The sequence below is a fragment of the Haliotis rufescens genome, unplaced genomic scaffold, assembly GCF_023055435.1.
Source record: "Haliotis rufescens isolate VD_foot unplaced genomic scaffold, xgHalRufe1.0.p SCAF_16, whole genome shotgun sequence".
Lineage (NCBI taxonomy): Eukaryota > Metazoa > Mollusca > Gastropoda > Lepetellida > Haliotidae > Haliotis > Haliotis rufescens.
Genome location: NW_025963846.1, coordinates 32,583,375 through 32,605,971, shown reverse-complemented (window position 1 = coordinate 32,605,971; position 22,597 = coordinate 32,583,375). Strand labels below are relative to the sequence as shown.

Sequence of the window (22,597 nt, the reverse complement as noted above, 5' to 3'; positions counted from 1 at the left end):
TTATTCTTAAGAGGTAAGAACGCATATTTTTTTGTTCGTGAGATTTAAATACACTTGAAGCTAAAAAAATTGAAAAACCCTTGGTTTCATTTTTACCTACAAAGACTAACTGATCTAAATTCCGGCGACTCCTAATAACGATTGCACGGCGGCTACATAAGCGGGGGCCTATCACCTACATCAAACGACTGGAATGTGTGCAACTCTTAACTCTTCTCTTTGAACTGTCCACCCGTTGTCCGTTTGCATGCTTTGGATATTGTTAATATAGTCCACTGTATTCACGTGTGAGTGACGGATATTGACCCGGGCTATTGACAACTAGTTGAGAAATACTGGCATATTTAGCATGGACAAGGATCCAGAAATCTTTTCAGAAAGGCGAACAATTGCTGTGCGAGTAACCCCTTTCGTTTCTATTACTGCGTAGATTTTGCCATTCAGTGACTCGCTTACTTCCAGTGTTTGATGTACCGTTCTCTCAATGAGGTGCAGTTGATCGAAGGTTATATTGCAATTTTATCTAGGTATATTCAATCAAAGGTAAACTATTTCGATAGACTATTAATACAGGTAATCCTTGAGTTTCTTCAGCGAGTCTTTTGTGACTTATGGAGGGTTATGGTTGTTAAAGGATTAGTAAATAATTGTACATTTCTAAGGATTTGTAAAGATATTAGTTTTTCCAGAAGATCTGCGTTACCATGTCAGACAATGAGATGAGACATTTAAAGAGTATACCCATTTGGTAACTTATAACACATCTTTATTTATACCCGTTTATTCGTTATTTATACCCGCTTATTCGTTATTTATACCCGCTAACTGTGAATTAAACATGACCTATGTCATCAGGAAAATTATGAAATTACAGTTATAAATATGATATTGTTCGAGGCTCCTAACTACTGTGAAAAAATACTGACGCAGTTATAGCAAGATTCGGTGTATTATAGCAATATTTAGCAGATATTTCTTATCATTATGGAATGGGTTTTGCCGCTCGCAATTATTCAGAAATTGTAATATTTTGTATATGCAAATATTGTTACAAATAAAAAGCGACGACAAAAATATTTCCATTATCATAAGAAATCTCTACCATACAGCAAGGCCAACTGGACGAGTCCGACACTCGTGAGCATAGTGTTATGAACATCTCTGAAATAATTTGTTTGTAAACACACTTGAATATTATGACGGACACGGCGACATACCGGTTGTGCGTGGAACAATCGAACAAAACTTGACTCACTTGAATTTCTAAAATTAATTCACGTGCGGTTAAAACGTCGATTTCATTGAAAGGTAGTGAAATGAATACATGCATGTCCAGATTTAATTAAATGTGACACAATTCTACAAACGCTACACGCAGGTTTCAATTTCAAGCGAACATTAATTTCAAATCATAAATTTTCAGTCGCATAAACGTGAAAAGGGATCATTATCATATCTGTCAGGTTTGCACTCAACATCAATGTCCATTCTTCTCACCACGAGATGTTCATTTCATAACAGAATAGAAATGGGATTGTCAAGCGCCAGTATCAAGCCCTTCGTGGATATCATGCAATGTGAACATCAGGCCCATTCATGAGGAGCTCATTTCACTCTTTCACGATCACTCTCGATGTCTTTAAGTGCAGTTATCAACACTGCTCATTGTAGATTTCGCGTCTATTTCTCCCCCTAAGCGTTGCGAGGTTAGAAGGGTGTCTTTTATTGAGTTAAATGTGATCACCCAAGCTTATGACGAAAGAGATGAGCCAAATAGTTGTACAGTTTGGCTTTCCAGTGTCGGGTGTATCGCCTCCAGGAGAGAATCACCTGACCCTGTCACGGCCGAATGTCCCTCCCCCGAAGGCATGTTCCTTTCACAGGAAATCGACAACTAATTTTCGCGGACCTTTGTCGTGCAGGACGTTGCGTCATTTCAATCAGGTTTTCAGTTCGAACAAAGCTGTGAAGAAAATTAGTGAGATCACGCACAATATTTCAAATTAGTAGAGCTATTGTCAATCAGGAAATTCTCCTTCGGGGATTTCGTATGGGAGAAATGTTAGAACCGATGTTTTACATATATTGTTACAATGTCCACAATAGGGAAATGTTGTACATTGTTGATTAAATTGATGAAATAACAAACAAATAAACGTTTAATTAGTTTGTGACATTACAAGTAAATATGCACTAAAGAATAACATTGCTAGTCACCAACCACTTGCTTGTCTCACTGCGCTTTGCGGGACCGAATACACATTTCCGCATTTCCGCGTATATTATAATGCCATTATAAATATACATGAAGTACATATTTCCGTGTGTTTGATAATGTCATTACATTTACACATGAACTAAAGTTCTGCCGAATCTTACCTGGATAGTGACGACTTGATCAAAAACCAATGAAGAGGTTTATCGCTAGCAAAATGGATATTTCTTGAAAAAGCGAACTCTTTTTAATAACTGTAAGAAATATTCCTTATTGGCGTAATGGCTTGTTTTCGCCTTATACGTATAAGCACACAAGCAGCTATCTTAAATTATCATCGCGATATTTCATTATTCTATCGCAAGTGACGAGGACTGTACGCATTTCCGCGTCTATGATAATGTCAATACTTTAATACATGAACTTCACATTTCTACGTCTATGATAATGTTTAAATAACGTAGATATTTCCGCCTATGTGATAATGTCATTCTATTTTTAAACAACGTAGACATTTCCGCCTTTGTGATAATGTCATTATATTTATACAAAGACTTCACAATTCCGCGTACATGTTAATGTTATTATGTTTGTACATAGACTTCACAATTCCGCGTACATGATAATGTCATTCTATTTTTAAATAAAATAGACATTTCCTCCTATGTGATAATGTCATTATATTTATACATAAACTTCGCATTTCTGCGTAGATGATAATGTCCTACTATTTTTAAATAAAATATTCATTTCCGCCCATGTGATAATGTCATTATATTTGTACATAAACTTCACAATTCCGCGTACATGATAATGTCATTATATTTATACCTAAACTTCACATTTCCGCGTACATGAATAATGTTATTATATTTGTACATAAACTTCACAATTCCGCGTACATGATAATGTCATTATATTTATACATAAACTTCACAATTCCGCGTACATGATAATGTCATTCTATTTGTACATATACTTCACATTTCCGCGTACATGATAATGTCATTCTATTTTTAAATAAAATATTCATTTCCGCCCATGTGATAATGTCATTATATTTGTACATAAATTTCACAATTCCGCGTACATGATAATGTCATTCTATTTGTACATATACTTCACATTCGCGTACATGATAATGTCATTCTATTTTTAATTAAAATATTCATTTCCGCCCATGTGATAATGTCATTATATTTGTACATACATTTCACAATTCCGCGTACATGATAATGTCATTATATTTGTACATAAACTTCACATTTCCGCGCATATAGAAATGTCATTGTATTGATACATGAACTACACATTTCCCACGTAAATGATAATGTCATTACATTAATTGTTATGCATGAAGTACTTATTTTCGCGTATAACAGTATCGTTGAACTTTATATGAACTAAGTTGTGTCGCGTATATGATGTCTTTACTTTGCTTCTCGCGCTATCTCACGTGAATCACAACTGTTCCGACCAGAACCAAGTGTAACCAAAGGGAAATAACTCTGCTCTTAGTATCTGCTTTAGGACAAACTGTTTATTCGAAAAGTAACCGCCCTGAGTTTTGTTATTTGAATAAGCTTTGCGTGAAACACCAGTGCGCATTCCAATAGCATGCAAGGTGCAAATATAGTGTTGAAATTACGACTCAATACACAAGCAGCTGGTATCAAAGTGTGTACGGCACGGATAACGCTGGAAGGCAATCATGCCCATATCGTGCATTGTTAAAGATTCACCAACTCACTCACTGTGGACTAGTAGATTAATCTGAGGAGCAACACAACACTCCCACTCAGTTAACTTGGTCATATGTTGGATTTCCAATGGAAAATATCTCAAGTCAGCGATGTTATTCCAAAAACATAACTGTATTGGCGCCTAGACTGCACTCAAAGAATACGTCTACATAGCTATATCATCTAAAATATAATTTGATTTAAAACTATTAAAAAGTAAAAACAAATCGCATAATTCACAGCTGCTGATTGGTATCTAAGACATCTCATCTTTGAAAATCTATTTAAAAAAATCGACAAACATTTCCATTTCTAACACGGTAGGGGTCACATGGTTGCAAATTCATTTCTTATGCCAGTCTTCATTGCACCAGTTACGTTTTACACACTCACTTTTGCAACTGTTGCAGAACGATGTTTAAAAAGACTTTATCCAACTGAACAAGAGTTCCTTCAAATTTCAATTACAAAAAGAAACTCGGTATGTTTTCCTTCGCCCCCCAGTTTAAATTTCTATAGATATATGAATTGTAATAGTTTCACCCACTCACTAAATGTTATGAATATTTTTGATGCGATATGAATCGGTATAAATGTACACACTAACTAAATGTCAGATATATTTCTATAGATGAATTAAAATAGTTACACCCGCTTAATAAATGTAAGATATATTTCTATAGATGAATTATTATAGTTACACCCGCTTAATAAATGTAAGATATATTTCTATAGATGAATTATTATAGTTACACCCACTAAATAAATGTAAGATATATTTGTTGAGAGACATGAATTATAATAGTTACACCCACTAAATAAATGTAAGATATATTTGTTGAGAGACATGAATTATAATAGTTACACCCACTAAATAAATGTAAGATATATTTCAGTTGAGACATGATTTATAATAGTTACACCCACTTAATAAATGTAAGATATATTTGTTGAGAGACATTAATTGTAATAGTTACACCCACTTAATAAATGTAAGATATATTTCTTGAGAGACATGATTTATAATAGTTACACCCACTTAATAAATGTAAGATATATTTGTTGAGAGACATGAATTATTACAGTTACACCCACTAAATAAATGTAAGATATATTTGTTGAGAGACATGATTTATAATAGTTACACCCACTAAATAAATGTAAGATATATTTCTATGGATGAATTATTATAGTTTACACCTACTAAATAGATGTAAGATATATTTCTGAAGAGACATGAATTATTATAGTTACACCCACTAAATAAATGTTAGAATTATTTGTTGAGAGACATGAATTATAATAGTTACACCCGCTTAATAAATGTAAGATATATTTCTATAGATGAATTATTATAGTTACACCCACTAAATAAATGTAAGATATATTTGTTGAGAGACATGAATTATAATAGTTACACCCACTAAATAAATGTAAGATATATTTGTTGAGAGACATGAATTATAATAGTTACACCCACTAAATAAATGTAAGATATATTTCAGTTGAGACATGATTTATAATAGTTACACCCACTTAATAAATGTAAGATATATTTGTTGAGAGACATTAATTATAATAGTTACACCCACTTAATAAATGTAAGATATATTTCTTGAGAGACATGATTTATAATAGTTACACCCACTTAATAAATGTAAGATATATTTGTTGAGAGACATTAATTATAATAGTTACACCCACTTAATAAATGTAAGATATATTTCTTGAGAGACATGATTTATAATAGTTACACCCACTTAATAAATGTAAGATATATTTGTTGAGAGACATGAATTATTATAGTTACACCCACTTAATAAATGTAAGATATATTTGTTGAGAGACATGATTTATAATAGTTACACCCACTTAATAAATGTAAGATATATTTCTTGAGAGACATGACTTATAATAGTTACACCCACTTAATTAAAGCAAGATATATTTCTGAAGAGACATTAATTATAATAGTTACACCCACTTAATAAATGTAAGATATATTTCTTGAGAGACATGATTTATAATAGTTACACCCACTTAATAAATGTAAGATATATTTGTTGAGAGACATGATTTATAATAGTTACACCCACTAAATAAATGTAAGATATATTTCTATGGATGAATTGTTATAGTTTACACCTACTAAATAGATGTAAGATATATTTCTGAAGAGACATGAATTATTATAGTTACACCCACTAAATAAATGTTAGAATTATTTGTTGAGAGACATGAATTATAATAGTTACACCCACTAAATAAATGTAAGATATATTTGTTGAGAGACATGAATTATAATAGTTACACCCACTTAATAAATGTAAGATATATTTCTATAGATGAATTATTATAGTTACACCCACTAAATAAATGTAAGATATATTTCTGAAGAGACATGAATTATTATAGTTACACCCACTAAATAAATGTAAGATATATTTCTTGAGAGACATGATTTATAATAGTTACACCCACTTAATAAATGTAAGATATATTTCTGAAGAGACATGAATTATTATAGTTACACCCATTAAATAAATGTAAGATATATTTGTTGAGAGACATGAATTATAATAGTTACACCCACTAAATAAATGTAAGATATATTTGTTGAGAGACATGAATTATTATAGTTACACCCACTAAATAAAGGTAAGATATATTTGTTGAGAGAAATGAATTATTATAGTTACACCCACTAAATAAATGTAAGATATATTTCTATAGATGAATTATTATAGTTACACCCACTAAATAAATGTAAGATATATTTCTGAAGAGACATGAATTATAATAGTTACACCCACTTTATAAATGTAAGATATATTTCTTGAGAGACATGATTTATAATAGTTACACCCACTTAATAAATGCAAGATATATTTCTGAAGAGACATGAATTATTACAGTTACACCCACTAAATAAATGTAAGATATATTTCTATGGATGAATTATTATAGTTTACACCTACTAAATAGATGTAAGATATATTTCTGAAGAGACATGAATTATTATAGTTACACCCACTAAATAAATGTAAGATATATTTGTTGAGAGACATGAATTATTATAGTTACACCCACTTAATAAATGTAAGATATATTTCTATAGATGAATTATTATAGTTACACCCACTTAATAAATGTAAGCTATATTTCTATAGATGAATTATTATAGTTACACCCACTTAATAAATGTAAGATATATTTCTGAAGAGACATGAATTATTTTAGTTACATCCACTAAATAAATGTAAGATATACTTGTTGAGAGACATGAATTATTATAGTTACACCCACTTAATAAATGTAAGATATATTTGTTGAGAGACATGAATTATTATAGTTACACCCACTTAATAAATGTAAGATTTATTTCAGTAAAGACATGATTTTAATTATTTAATAGGCATGACTTTGAAGTTGACGGATAACAAAGTAGAAATAGTTTATGGATAGCAACTTCTTTATTTACTGTAAAGGCGACGTTTCGGTGTAGATCCTTATGCTGTTGTCAAGCAGTGACGAATAAGCCTTGCTTTACAACGGTATAAGGAGCTATACCGCAACGCCGCATTCACAGTACATAAAGAAGTAGTTTTCCATAACATGTGTCCACTGAGCTATGAATTATTACAATTTACACCTACCAACTGATGGTAAAATATATATCTGGAGAGACATAAATTGTTATAGGTACACCCACTAACTAAATGTAAGATATATTTCTGGAGAGACATGGATTATTATAGTTTACGCCAACTAACTAAATGTAACATATATATTTCTGCAGAGAATTGTTGCATAACAAATGTTATATAAAAAAAAAATGAAAACAACCGTTAGTCTAGATCTCGTACTTTGTGTACCCCTCTGACGAGTGAAAATTAGCACGGCTCACATGACCACGGCTACCAGTCGTCGGACTTTGTGTGCTGGCGAGTAGGTGCCTCACTCTGTGTGCTGGCGAGTAGGTGCCTCACTCTGTGTGCTGGCGAGTAGGTGCCTCACTCTGTGTGCTGGCGAGTAGGTGCCTCACTCTGTGTGCTGGCGAGTAGGTGCCGCACTCTGGCAGTGTGGGTTAGATCACTGACTTTGTGTGCTGGCGAGTAGGTGCCTCACTCTGGCAGTGTGGGTTAGATCACTGACTTTGTGTGCTGGCGAGTAGGTGCCTCACTCTGTGTGCTGGTGAGTAGGTGCCTCACTCTGTGTGCTGGCGAGTAGGTGCCTCACTCTGTGTGCTGGCGAGTAGGTGCCTCACTCTGTGTGCTGGCGAGTAGGTGCCTCACTCTGTGTGCTGGCGAGTAGGTGCCTCACTCTGTGTGCTGGCGAGTAGGTGCCTCACTCTGGCAGTGTGGGTTAGATCACTGACTTTGTGTGCTGGCGAGTAGGTGCCTCACTCTGGCAGTGTGGGTTAGATCGCTGACTTTGTGTGCTGGCGAGTAGGTGCCTCACTCTGGCAGTGTGGGTTAGATCGCTGACTTTGTGTGCTGGCGAGTAGGTGCCTCACTCTGGCAGTGTGGGTAAGATCACTGACTTTGTGTGCTGGCGAGTAGGTGCCTCACTCGGGCAGTGTGGGTTAGATCACTGACTTTGTGTGCTGGCGAGTAGGTGCCTCACTCTGGCAGTGTGGGTTAGATCGCTGACTTTGTGTGCTGACGAGTAGGTGCCTCACTCTGTGTGCTGGTGAGTAGGTGCCTCACTCTGTGTGCTGGCGAGTAGGTGCCTCACTCTGTGTGCTGGCGAGTAGGTCCCTCACTCTGTGTGCTGGCGAGTAGGTGCCTCACTCTGTGTGCTGGCGAGTAGGTGCCTCACTTTGTGTGCTGGCGAGTAGGTGCCTCACTCTGGCAGTGTGGGTTAGATCGCTGACTTTGTGTGCTGGCGAGTAGGTGCCTCACTCTGGCAGTGTGGGTTAGATCGCTGACTTTGTGTGCTGGCGAGTAGGTGCCTCACTCTGTCAGTGTGGGTTCGATCGCTGACTTTGTGTGCTGGCGAGTAGGTGCCTCACTCTGGCAGTGTGGGTTAGATCACTGACTTTGTGTGCTGGCGAGTAGGTGCCTCACTCTGGCAGTGTGGGTTAGATCACTGACTGTGTGTGCTGGCGAGTAGGTGCCTCACTCTGGCAGTGTGGGTTAGATCACTGACTTTGTGTGCTGGCGAGTAGGTGCCTCACTCTGGCAGTGTGGGTTAGATCACTGACTTTGTGTGCTGGCGAGTAGGTGCCTCACTCTGGCAGTGTGGGTTAGATCGCTGACTTTGTGTGCTGGCGAGTAGGTGCCTCACTCTGGCAGTGTGGGTTAGATCGCTGACTTTGTGTGCTGGCGAGTAGGTGCCTCACTCTGGCAGTGTGGGTTAGATCGCTGACTTTGTGTGCTGGCGAGTAGGTGCCTCACTCTGGCAGTGTGGGTTAGATCACTGACTTTGTGTGCTGGCGAGTAGGTGCCTCACTCTGGCAGTGTGGGTTAGATCACTGACTTTGTGTGCTGGCGAGTAGGTGCCTCACTCTGGCAGGGTGGGTTAGATCGCTGACTTTGTGTACTGGCGAGTAGGTGCCTCACTCTGGCAGTGTGGGTTAGATCACTGACTTTGTGTGCTGGCGAGTAGGTGCCTCACTCTGGCAGTGTGGGTTAGATCACTGACTTTGTGTGCTGGCGAGTAGGTGCCTCACTCTGGCAGTGTGGGTTAGATCGCTGACTTTGTGTGCTGGCGAGTAGGTGCCTCACTCTGGCAGTGTGGGTTAGATCGCTGACTTTGTGTGCTGGCGAGTAGGTGCCTCACTCTGGCAGTGTGGGTTAGATCGCTGACTTTGTGTGCTGGCGAGTAGGTGCCTCACTCTGGCAGTGTGGGTTAGATCACTGACTTTGTGTGCTGGCTAGTAGGTGCCTCACTCTGGCAGTGTGGGTTAGATCACTGACTTTGTGTGCTGGCGAGTAGGTGCCTCACTCTGGCAGGGTGGGTTAGATCGCTGACTTTGTGTACTGGCGAGTAGGTGCCTCACTCTGGCAGTGTGGGTTAGATCACTGACTTTGTGTGCTGGCGAGTAGGTGCCTCACTCTGGCAGTGTGGGTTAGATCACTGACTTTGTGTGCTGGCGAGTAGGTGCCTCACTCTGGCAGTGTGGGTTAGATCACTGACTTTGTGTGCTGGCGAGTAGGTGCCTCACTCTGGCAGGGTGGGTTAGATCGCTGACTTTGTGTACTGGCGAGTAGGTGCCTCACTCTGGCAGGGTGGGTTCGATTCCCCTCGATCAACCCTCCAAAAAGTACCAGAATCTGTACTAAAGTAAGCTTATATTTCTGTCGAGACATGAATTGCTATTGTTACACCGGCTCACTAGATTTAAGGTATATATCTTCAGAGATATGGCATCGCTTTAGCTTCACACACATTACTGATATAAAGTATACTTCCGCAGAGATACGATATGACTTGCCCGAAGGGGGAGATGACACATCGCACCTGGACATCCCAATGTAGCTACGAGGAAAGGGACACAGACTGTTAAACTGCTAGAGCAAAATGTGATCAGATATTGTTTATGAAAGTGTTCGAAAATTCATTGGTAACATGTACAAATCTTTCCCTTGTATATGGATCCACACGACATTCACGTACAGTTCCATTCTACAACCTCGACCACATCACAGCTATATTAAAAAACCTCGACCACTCCATAGCTACATTCTACAACCTCGACCACTCCATAGTTAAATTATACAACCTCGACCACATCACAGTTACATTTTACAACCTCGACCACATCACAGTTACATTATACAATCTCGACCTCTCCACAGCTACATTCTACAACCTCGACCACATCACAGTTACATTATACAACCTCGACCACATCACAGTTACATTATACAACATCGACCACATCACAGCTACATTATACAACCTCGACCACATCACAGTTACATTATACAACCTCGACCACATCACAGTTGCATTATACAACCTCGACCACATCACAGTTACATTATACAACCTCGACCACATCACAGTTACATTATACAACCTCGACCACATCACAGTTACATTATACAACCTCGACCACATCACAGTTGCATTATACAACCTCGGACACTCCACAGTTACATTAAACAACCTCGATCACTCCACAGTTACATTATACAACCTCGACCACATCACAGTTACATTATACAACCTCGACCACATCACAGTTACATTATACAACCTCGACCACATCACAGTTACATTATACAACCTCGGACACTCCACAGTTACATTATACAAGCTCGATCACTCCACAGTTACATTATACAACCTCGGACACTCCCCAGCTACATTATACAACCTCGACCACATCACAGCTACATTATACAACCTCGACCACATCACAGCTACATTATACAACCTCGACCACTCCACAGTTACATTATACAACCTCGACCACATCACAGCTACATTATACAACCTCGACCACATCACAGTTACATTATACAACCTCGATCGCATCACAGTTACATTATACAACCTCGACCACATCACAGTTGCATTATACAACCTCGGACACTCCACAATTACATTAAACAACCTCGACCACTCCACAGCTACATTATACAACCTCGACCACAACACAGTTACATTTTACAACCTCGGACACTCCCCAGCTACATTATACAACCTCGACCACATCACAGCTACATTATACAACCTCGAACACTCCACAGTTACATTATACAACCTCGACCACATCACAGTTACATTCTACAACCTCGACCACTTCACAGTTACATTATACAACTTCGACCACATCACAGTTACATTCTATAACCTCGACCACTCCACAGTTACATTATACAACCTCGAACCCTCCACAGTTACATTATACAACCTCGACCACTCCACAGTTACATTATACAACCTCGACCACACCACAGCTACATTATACAACCTCGACCACTCCACAGCTACATTATACAACCTCGACCACACCACAGTTACATTATACAACCTCGACCACATCACAGTTACATTATACAACCTCGACCACATCACAGCTACATTATACAACCTCGACCACTCCACAGTTACATTATACAACCTCGACAACATCACAGTTACATTATACAACCTCCGCCACATCACAGCTACATTATACAACCTCGACCACTCCACAGTTACATTCTACAACCTCGACCACATCACAGTTACATTATACAACCTCGACCACATCACAGCTACATTATACAACCTCGACCACATCACAGTTACATTATACAACCTCGACCACATCACAGTTACATTATACAACCTCGACCACATCACAGTTACATTATACAACCTCGACCACATCACAGTTACATTATACAACCTCGACCACATCACAGTTGCATTATACAACCTCGGACACTCCACAGTTACATTAAACAACCTCGATCACTCCACAGTTACATTATACAACCTCGGTCACTCCACAGTTACATTATACAACCTCGACCACATCACAGTTACATTATACAACCTCGACCACATCACAGTTACATTATACAACCTCGACCACATCACAGTTACATTATACAACCTCGACCACATCACAGTTACATTATACAACCTCGACCACATCACAGTTACATTATACAACCTCGACCACATCACAGTTGCATTATACAACGTCGGACGCTCCACAGTTACATTAAACAACCTCGATCACTCCACAGTTACATTATACAACCTCGACCACATCACAGTTACATTATACAACCTCGACCACATCACAGTTACATTATACAACCTCGACCACATCACAGTTACATTATACAACCTCGACCACATCACAGTTACATTATACAACCTCGGACACTCCACAGTTACATTAGACAAGCTCGATCACTCCACAGTTACATTATACAACCTCGGACACTCCCCAGCTACATTATACAACCTCGACCACATCACAGCTACATTATACAACCTCGACCACATCACAGCTACATTATACAACCTCGACCACTCCACAGTTACATTATACAACCTCGACCACATCACAGCTACATTATACAACCTCGACCACATCACAGTTACATTATACAACCTCGATCGCATCACAGTTACATTATACAACCTCGACCACATCACAGTTGCATTATACAACCTCGGACACTCCACAATTACATTAAACAACCTCGACCACTCCACAGCTACATTATACAACCTCGACCACAACACAGTTACATTATACAACCTCGGACACTCCACAGCTACATTATACAACCTCGACCACATCACAGTTACATTATACAACCTCGGACACTCCACAGTTACATTAAACAACCTCGATCACTCCACAGTTACATTTTACAACCTCGGACACTCCCCAGCTACATTATACAACCTCGACCACATCACTGCTACATTATACAACCTCGAACACTCCACAGTTACATTATACAACCTCGACCACATCACAGTTACATTCTACAACCTCGACCACTTCACAGTTACATTATACAACCTCGACCACATCACAGTTACATTCTATAACCTCGACCACTCCACAGTTACATTATACAACCTCGAACACTCCACAGTTACATTATACAACCTCGACCACTCCACAGTTACATTATACAACCTCGACCACACCACAGCTACATTATACAACCTCGACCACTCCACAGCTACATTATACAACCTCGACCACACCACAGTTACATTATACAACCTCGACCACATCACAGTTACATTATACAACCTCGACCACATCACAGCTACATTATACAACCTCGACCACTCCACAGTTACATTATACAACCTCGACAACATCACAGTTACATTATACAACCTCCGCCACATCACAGCTACATTATACAACCTCGACCACTCCACAGTTACATTCTACAACCTCGACCACATCACAGTTACATTATACAACCTCGACCACATCACAGCTACATTATACAACCTCGACCAAATCACAGTTACATTATACAACCTCGACCACATCACAGTTACATTATACAACCTCGACCACATCACAGTTACATTATACAACCTCGACCACATCACAGTTACATTATACAACCTCGACCACATCACAGTTGCATTATACAACCTCGGACACTCCACAGTTACATTAAACAACCTCGATCACTCCACAGTTACATTATACAACCTCGGACACTCCACAGTTACATTATACAACCTCGACCACATCACAGTTACATTATACAACCTCGACCACATCACAGTTACATTATACAACCTCGACCACATCACAGTTACATTATACAACCTCGACCACATCACAGTTACATTATACAACCTCGACCACATCACAGTTACATTATACAACCTCGACCACATCACAGTTACATTATACAACCTCGACCACATCACAGTTGCATTATACAACGTCGGACACTCCACAGTTACATTAAACAACCTCGATCACTCCACAGTTACATTATACAACCTCGACCACATCACAGTTACATTATACAACCTCGACCACATCACAGTTACATTATACAACCTCGACCACACCACAGCTCCATTATACAACCTCGACCACATCACAGTTACATTATACAACCTCGACCACACCACAGCTACATTATACAACCTCGATCACTCCACAGCTACATTATACAACCTCGGACACTCCACAGTTACATTATACAACCTCGACCAGATCACAGCTACATTATACAACTTCGACCACATCACAGCTACATTATACAACCTCGACCACATCACAGTTACATTATACAACCTCGACCACATCACAGTTACATTATACAACCTCGGACACTCCACAGTTACATTATACAACCTCGACCACATCACAGTTACATTATACAACCTCGGACACTCCACAGTTACATTATACAACCTCGACCACATCACAGTTACATTATACAACCTCGGACACTCCACAGTTACATTATACAACCTCGACCACATCACAGTTACATTATACAACCTCGACCACACCACAGCTACATTATACAACCTCGACCACATCACAGTTACATTATACAACCTCGACCACACCACAGCTACATTATACAACCTCGATCACTCCACAGCTACATTATACAACCTCGGACACTCCACAGTTACATTATACAACCTCGACAACATCACAGCTACATTATACAACCTCGACCACATCACAGCTACATTATACAACCTCGACCACATCACAGTTACATTATACAACCTCGACCACATCACAGTTACATTATACAACCTCGGACACTCCACAGTTACATTATACAACCTCGACCACATCACAGCTACATTATACAACCTCGACCACATCACAGCTACATTATACAACCTCGACCACATCACAGTTACATTATACAACCTCGACCACATCACAGTTACATTATTCAACCTCGGACACTCCACAGTTACATTAAACAAGCTCGATCACTCCACAGTTACATTATACAACCTCGACCACATCACAGCTACATTATACAACCTCGAACACTCCACAGTTACATTATACAACCTCGACCACATCACAGTTACATTATACAACCTCGGACACTCCACAGTTACATTATACAACCTCGACCACATCACAGTTACATTATACAACCTCGACCACATCACAGCTACATTATACAACCTCGACCACATCACAGCTACATTATACAACCTCGACCACTCCACAGTTACATTATACAACCTCGACCACATCACAGCTACATTATACAACCTCGACCACATCACAGTTACATTATACAACCTCGATCGCATCACAGTTACATTATACAACCTCGACCACATCACAGTTGCATTATACAACCTCGGACACTCCACAGTTACATTAAACAACCTCGACCACTCCACAGCTACATTATACAACCTCGACCACAACACAGTTACATTATACAACCTCGGACACTCCACAGCTACATTATACAACCTCGACCACATCACAGTTACATTATACAACCTCGGACACTCCACAGTTACATTAAACAACCTCGATCACTCCACAGTTACATTTTACAACCTCGGACACTCCCCAGCTACATTATACAACCTCGACCACATCACAGTTACATTATACAACCTCGAACACTCCACAGTTACATTATACAACCTCGACCACATCACAGTTACATTATACAACCTCGACCACATCACAGTTACATTATACAACCTCGACCACATCACAGTTACATTCTATAACCTCGACCACTCCACAGTTACATTATACAACCTCGACCACTCCACAGTTACATTATACAACCTCGACCACATCACAGTTACATTATACAACCTCGACCACAACACATTCATATCAAGCCTCGGGACACATAGTCCATGTAAGGCAAGGTGCAACGTAACCCAGATGGTTTGCAAACCATCGTGTCTGTATCATTTCTTGCCGCAAACCTAAAACTTCTTCGAAAATTAACATTTTACAAAAACAACGTAACTCGAATATGGAACTCTTATACGAAAGACTTCCTGTGACAAGCCCTTAGATACGACTGTCATAATATACGGGACAAACATCTGCAGAGATATAACTGCGACGGGCAATCCCTTCCACCGGCGGAGTGGTAAATGAAGCAATCACAGTTTGAAGTAGAATCACCAGCTCCTTAAACCAATTCCTAGTGGGCCGTGGGATGGACTCTGAAAAGACGCAGTTGCGTATGTGGTAAACGATACTGGGCAATAAACTCTGTTTTAATCAACTACGTGTTTTGCATGGCTCCTAACACAATCATCTGCAACAGAAACACGGAATGCACCAAGCGACGCTACTTCCTGTCTGCCATATTCGTTCACTGCGCCCTCTGTCGGGGAAAGGTCAGTCGGTGAGAGATCCAGCCCTCTAATATCCTTTCTCTTTAAAATACAACATCCAATTTATTGGAGAATCTTCGCTTTGTGTGGCGTTCTTCTGTGAGCCAGATTTCCCAGGGAGGACCGCGATCAAAGGATGATACCAGCCGAATAGGAATAAAACCAAACTCCGACGAACCAGACTTGCAGGTGCTGTCGTCAAACGTTGCGCCGGACGTCGTTGTTTGGGCGTTGCTAGTTGTGTGTTTCATGGGCGATGGTACATCGGAGCCAAATCATCCTACTTCCATTCAACATTTCTCATTCTCACTGTGTGGTAAGCTAACATCAACGTACGATTTCATTATTGATGTGTAAGCGTTCTAAGAAAGGCACTTTATTCAGTGTTAATTATACCGTGGTAAAAAACAAATTTGACACATTGAGAACTGACTTGGCGGTGCCCCCAGTTACTAGCGAAAGGCGTAACATAATTACAGTTGGAGTGCTGCCGTTATAACCTCTTCTTTGGCCATCATCATGCGGTGTCCACAAACACGATTTAGCTACACCACCCTAGAATATAATGACGCTTACGTGGAACACATTAAAGTTCAATCATGAAGATTTGACTCACTAATTGATACATTGCCAGTCGACAGCAACGAATACGTTTAACATGGAATGTGTCTTGCGTGACAACTCCACGTCATGCGGGGGAATAGATGGCATGTCGTCATGTCATACACGGGAAACGTTAGATATCTTCAGACGACGATGTGGAATAAATACCACACCTCCACATCAGGTCGGGATGAATATCAGATCTTTAAACTATGCCTAGGGATATATATCATATCATATATAGTTTACGTCATCACGGGGAATGTACTGTATTTCATATATATCGTGTCTTCACATCAGTAAGGAGAATAAATCTTCTCACCATACTCAGCGATAGATATCATGTCTTTACAACATATCGGAGGGATAAATACCATATGTTCATATTGTTGGCTGATAAATATTATACCTTCACATCATGACGGGATATATATCATATGTTTACGTCATGCAGGGGGATAAATACCATATATTCATATAATTGCTAAGTGATAAGTCTCATCGCTTCAGACCATGCCTGTGGATAAACATCATTTCTTCCGATAGCGCTGGATGCCAAATATCAAATGTTCACATCATGAAGGGATATATATCAAATGTTCACATCATGAAGGGATATATCTCAAATGTTCACATCATGAAGGGATAAATATCAAATGTTCACATCACGAAGGGATATATATCAAATGTTCACATCATGAAGGGATATATCTCAAATGTTCACATCATGAAGGGATAAATATCAAATGTTCACATCATGAAGGGATATATCTCAAATGTTCACATCATGAAGGGATAAATATCAAATGTTCACATCATGAAGAGATATATATATCAAATGTTCACATCATGAAGGGATATATATCAAATGTTCACATCATGAAGGGATAAATATCAAATGTTCACATCACGAAGGGATATATATCAAATGTTCACATCACTAAGGGATATATATCAAATGTTCACATCATGAAGGGATAAATATCAAATGTTCACATCATGAAGGGATAAATATCAAATGTTCACATCAAGAAGGGATATATATCAAATGTTCACATCATGAAGGGATATATATATCAAATGTTCACACCATGAAGGGATAAATATCAAATGTTCACATCATGAAGGGATAAATATCAAATGTTCACATCATGAAGGGATATATATCATATGTTCACATCATGAAGGGATATATATCAAATGTTCACATCATGCTAGGGGATAAACATTATCACTTCACATCATAACTTCTTGATGAATATCAGATCCTCTCCTCACGCTTGGGTATAAATATCAGATCTTCACACATGTCGGGGAATACATATAATATTTTCAAGACACGAATGTCTTATCTTAGCTTCATGCCGGGATACATAGTCTTCATTCAATGCTGGGGGATATATATCAAGTCTTCATACAACGCTTGGGATATATATCAAGTTTTCATATAACGATGGGGATATATATCAAGTCTTCATACAACGCTGGGGATATATATCAAGTTTTCATATAACGATGGGGATATATATCAAGTCTTCATACAACGCTGGGGATATATATCAAGTTTTCATATAACGATGGGGATATATATCAAGTCTTCATACAATGCTGGGGATATATATCAAGTTTTCATATAACGATGGGGATAAATATCAAGTCTTCATACAACGCTGGGGATATATATCAAGTTTTCATATAACGATGGGGATATATATCAAGTCTTCATACAACGCTAGGGATATATATCAAGTTTTCATATAACGATGGGGATATATATCAAGTCTTCATACAAAGCTTGTGATATGCATCATTCGTCATACAAAGCTGGTGATAAATACCAAGCCTTCACACAATGCTTGGGGATAAATAACATGTCTTCTTGCACAATTATGGGGGATGAATAGAGTTTCTTTACATCATGACGGGAGTAACTATATAATGTTAACTCTGACACACTTACATCATACACGTACATCATGACGATTTGACACACTAATTAATATCTTGCCAGTAGGCAGCTGGAAGCAACACATACATTTAAACAAGGAGACACCCAATAACTGCACATAATGTAGGGGATTTCACACTGAGATGTACTTGACCCTTCAAAACAAATATTGTTGGTTTGTTTGTTTGATGCCGCATTCAACAATATTCTAGCTTTATCGCGGCGGCTTGCTCGAGTGTTGGCAGACGAGAGATGCTGTCAGCAACATCACACACAACGGCTACACCGACGCGGAATCGGCATATTTGATCCGTCTCTTAAGCAAAAGCTAGCGACCTACACAGGGCACTAAACAGACAGAAGCTAGCAAATAAAAACATGTATCTTGTTATCAGATTTTGTACAGATTTTTTGAAAATCATACATTCAAGATGATCCGTTTAGTTATTTTGTCGAGGCGTGATGGAGGAATATGTATAGTACAAATATATGTTGCTTAGGAACACATCCGAACGAATTTTGATTTTACACACGACAGAAAAGATTTTTAAAAATTGTATCATTAAAAATGTGAGATAACACTTCAAAACAGTCCTTCACCAACACGCGTTCCACACAAAGTAGATGGAGCTTGTTTCTGTACAGACTGGTGATTACACGGAGCAGGAGGTAGTACTCGTGATGTGTGTGTAACGCTCACAGCCCACTTGGAACTCTCCAGAAATATTGAAGGAAATAACAGTCAGTCAGTCAAACATATATTCCATCTCAATAGCAGAGCTGCGCTGACCCACGAAGTGGGGGTACTTGCGTCCTGATCGCTCTTCTTTTAATATTTAGTAAACCTCTCAGCGCTGCTTCCACACGCCAGGTTTAGTGTATTGGCAGTTTATATAATCTGTTTGATGTCTGTGTGCTCGCCTTCTGGCTTTATCGTTAAAACAGCTGTGAGAATTTATGTCGAAAGATATCAACTGAAATGTTCGTCTATTTATATGAATGCACGATAGAATTTTTAAAATGAATGAAGAAAAACATGGAAAATGTCTGACACTTGGAGGAACTTGTACATCCAAATTACACAACATTGGATGACATAGAAATAGTCGCAGGATATGGTAGAGAGTTGTAGTTGGGAATGTGGACAGTAGAGAGTTGTATTGGTGAGTGTGGATAGTAGACACTTGTATTTGTGAGTGTGGATAGTAGACACTTGTATTTGTGTGTGTGAATATTGTTACACATAAAATGACCACAGAACTCAAAAGGAATTTTAAAGATTTATATACATAATAATTAAACAAAATTTAAACAATTTCTCAATATTCCACACTCATACAATCGTTACTCCCACACTGCCCACACAGCCTGCTCGTAGACAGTTATATCTGGGAGTGTAGATAGTTGACATTTATGCATTTAGGATAGTAGACAGGTGCATTTGGGAGGATATGTAAACAGGTTTCTATGTGGGAGTGTAGATAGCAGACAGGTGCATTTGGGAGGATATGTAAACAGGTTTCTATGTGGGAATGTAGATAGTAGACAGGTGCATTTGGGAGGATATGTGAACAGGTTTTAATGTGGGAATGTAGGCAGTAGACAGGTGCATTTGGGAGGATATGTACACAGGTTTCTATGTGAGAATGTAGATAGTAGACAGGTGCATTTGGGAGGATATGTAACAGCTTTCTATGTGGGAATGTAGATAGTAGACAGGTGCATTTGGGAGGATATGTAAACAGGTTTCTATGTGAGAATGTAGATAGTAGACAGGTGTATTTGGGAGGATATGTACACAGGTTTCTATGTGAGAATGTAGATAGTAGACAGGTGTATTTGAGAGGATATGTACACAGGTTTCTAGGTGGGAATGTAGATAGTAGACAGATGCATTTGGGAGGATATGTAAATATGTTTCTAGGTGGGAATGTAGATAGTAGACAGGTGTATCTGGGAGGATATGTATGTGACGGGTACATGTCAAGGTATTATTTATATAGTCATGTACATATTAGTCTAAGTCATTTAATAGTTGCATTGATATTGGTAGAGTTGTAAGAACAGAGAAGGTTTAAGAGTTGGTTCAAACTCGTTCCTTCTCCCCTGATTCAAATCTGCACTTCACCCTCACACGTGTGCAGCAGCAGGGCTGTGTTCTAGATTGGAGTCATCCAGAATTGTAAATACCTCACAGGTAAGTGGAATCTTTTACATTGGTTTATAAGTGTGCAAATCGTTACATGCTCTATTTCTAATGTTTGTTTATAAATATAACCAGTAATTTACAACCTGAATGATGTTAAATTTAACCATTGTGTACATATGAAGTTAGTCAGGTTTCAGTGTATTATGGAAGTGTATAGTGTATAGAATCTAAAGTAAAAATTAGCAAATAACGCAGCTAATTAATTCAGGTATTCAAATGAATTGTTGCTTGTTTGAACGTTTGATTGACTGATTTCATGTATGAGAGGAAGAATAGTGTATATGTGAATATAAGTATGAATGTGATTTTACCCCAAGCTGTTTTGATGTGTTCCATGCGTTTGTAATGATAACAGATATGTTGATTTGTAGCTAATATTGCATCTTGTTTACACAGATTTTAGGGACGCTTGGTAGATCTGACTTGGCGGCGCTGCAACGTCTGCACCCTCGTGCCATACGCCGGGTACGGACGACTTTGTATATAAGTATATATTTAATTTCACATTGCACAAAGACGTCTGTGTCTGTACCATATTTAGGGGCACGGGTGGCCCAGTCGTCTAAGGCGCCGCGATTCGACGTGCAGAGTTGCGTCCCTTGGGCACACCAGAAATCTATGATTGTGGGTTCGAATCCCGGTTCGCCCCGATTATGTTTCTAGGTTTGTCAGCACCATACACGTGTCGTGGGTTTCACCGAAGTGGTAAACGTCTGAGACCTGCATCACTTCGGGCTTTCCTCCCACATTAAGCTGACACGCCGCGATATAACTGGAACACTGTAAAAAGCGGCGTTAAACCAAACTCACTCACTCACTCACTGTACCATATTTATTTGATTTGAATGTCTGGAGACAATCAAGGATATATCGCCCCTTGTAGTTATTTGTATCATTATCTCTGATGAAATATTTAACAGAGGGTATTCCGAACGACAGTTATCTGTTTTAATTTTTTTAATCGAGAATACGTCAAAATATGTTTCGAAGCGCTGTCGCCAGTTTGAAACTAAAATCGTATACGTAAAGCTCGAGAAAGCTGCCTTCTGATTGGCTAATGTCGATTC

The 22,597-nt window shown here is 38.9% G+C and overlaps 1 protein-coding gene across 1 annotated transcript in view; it reads right to left on the bottom strand.

Annotated features, from left to right (window-relative positions):
• The window catches only part of LOC124118950 (protein Wnt-7b-like), a 123,786-nt gene that overhangs the window by 54,490 nt on the left and 46,699 nt on the right, over positions 1–22,597 (bottom strand). The window lies entirely within an intron of this gene.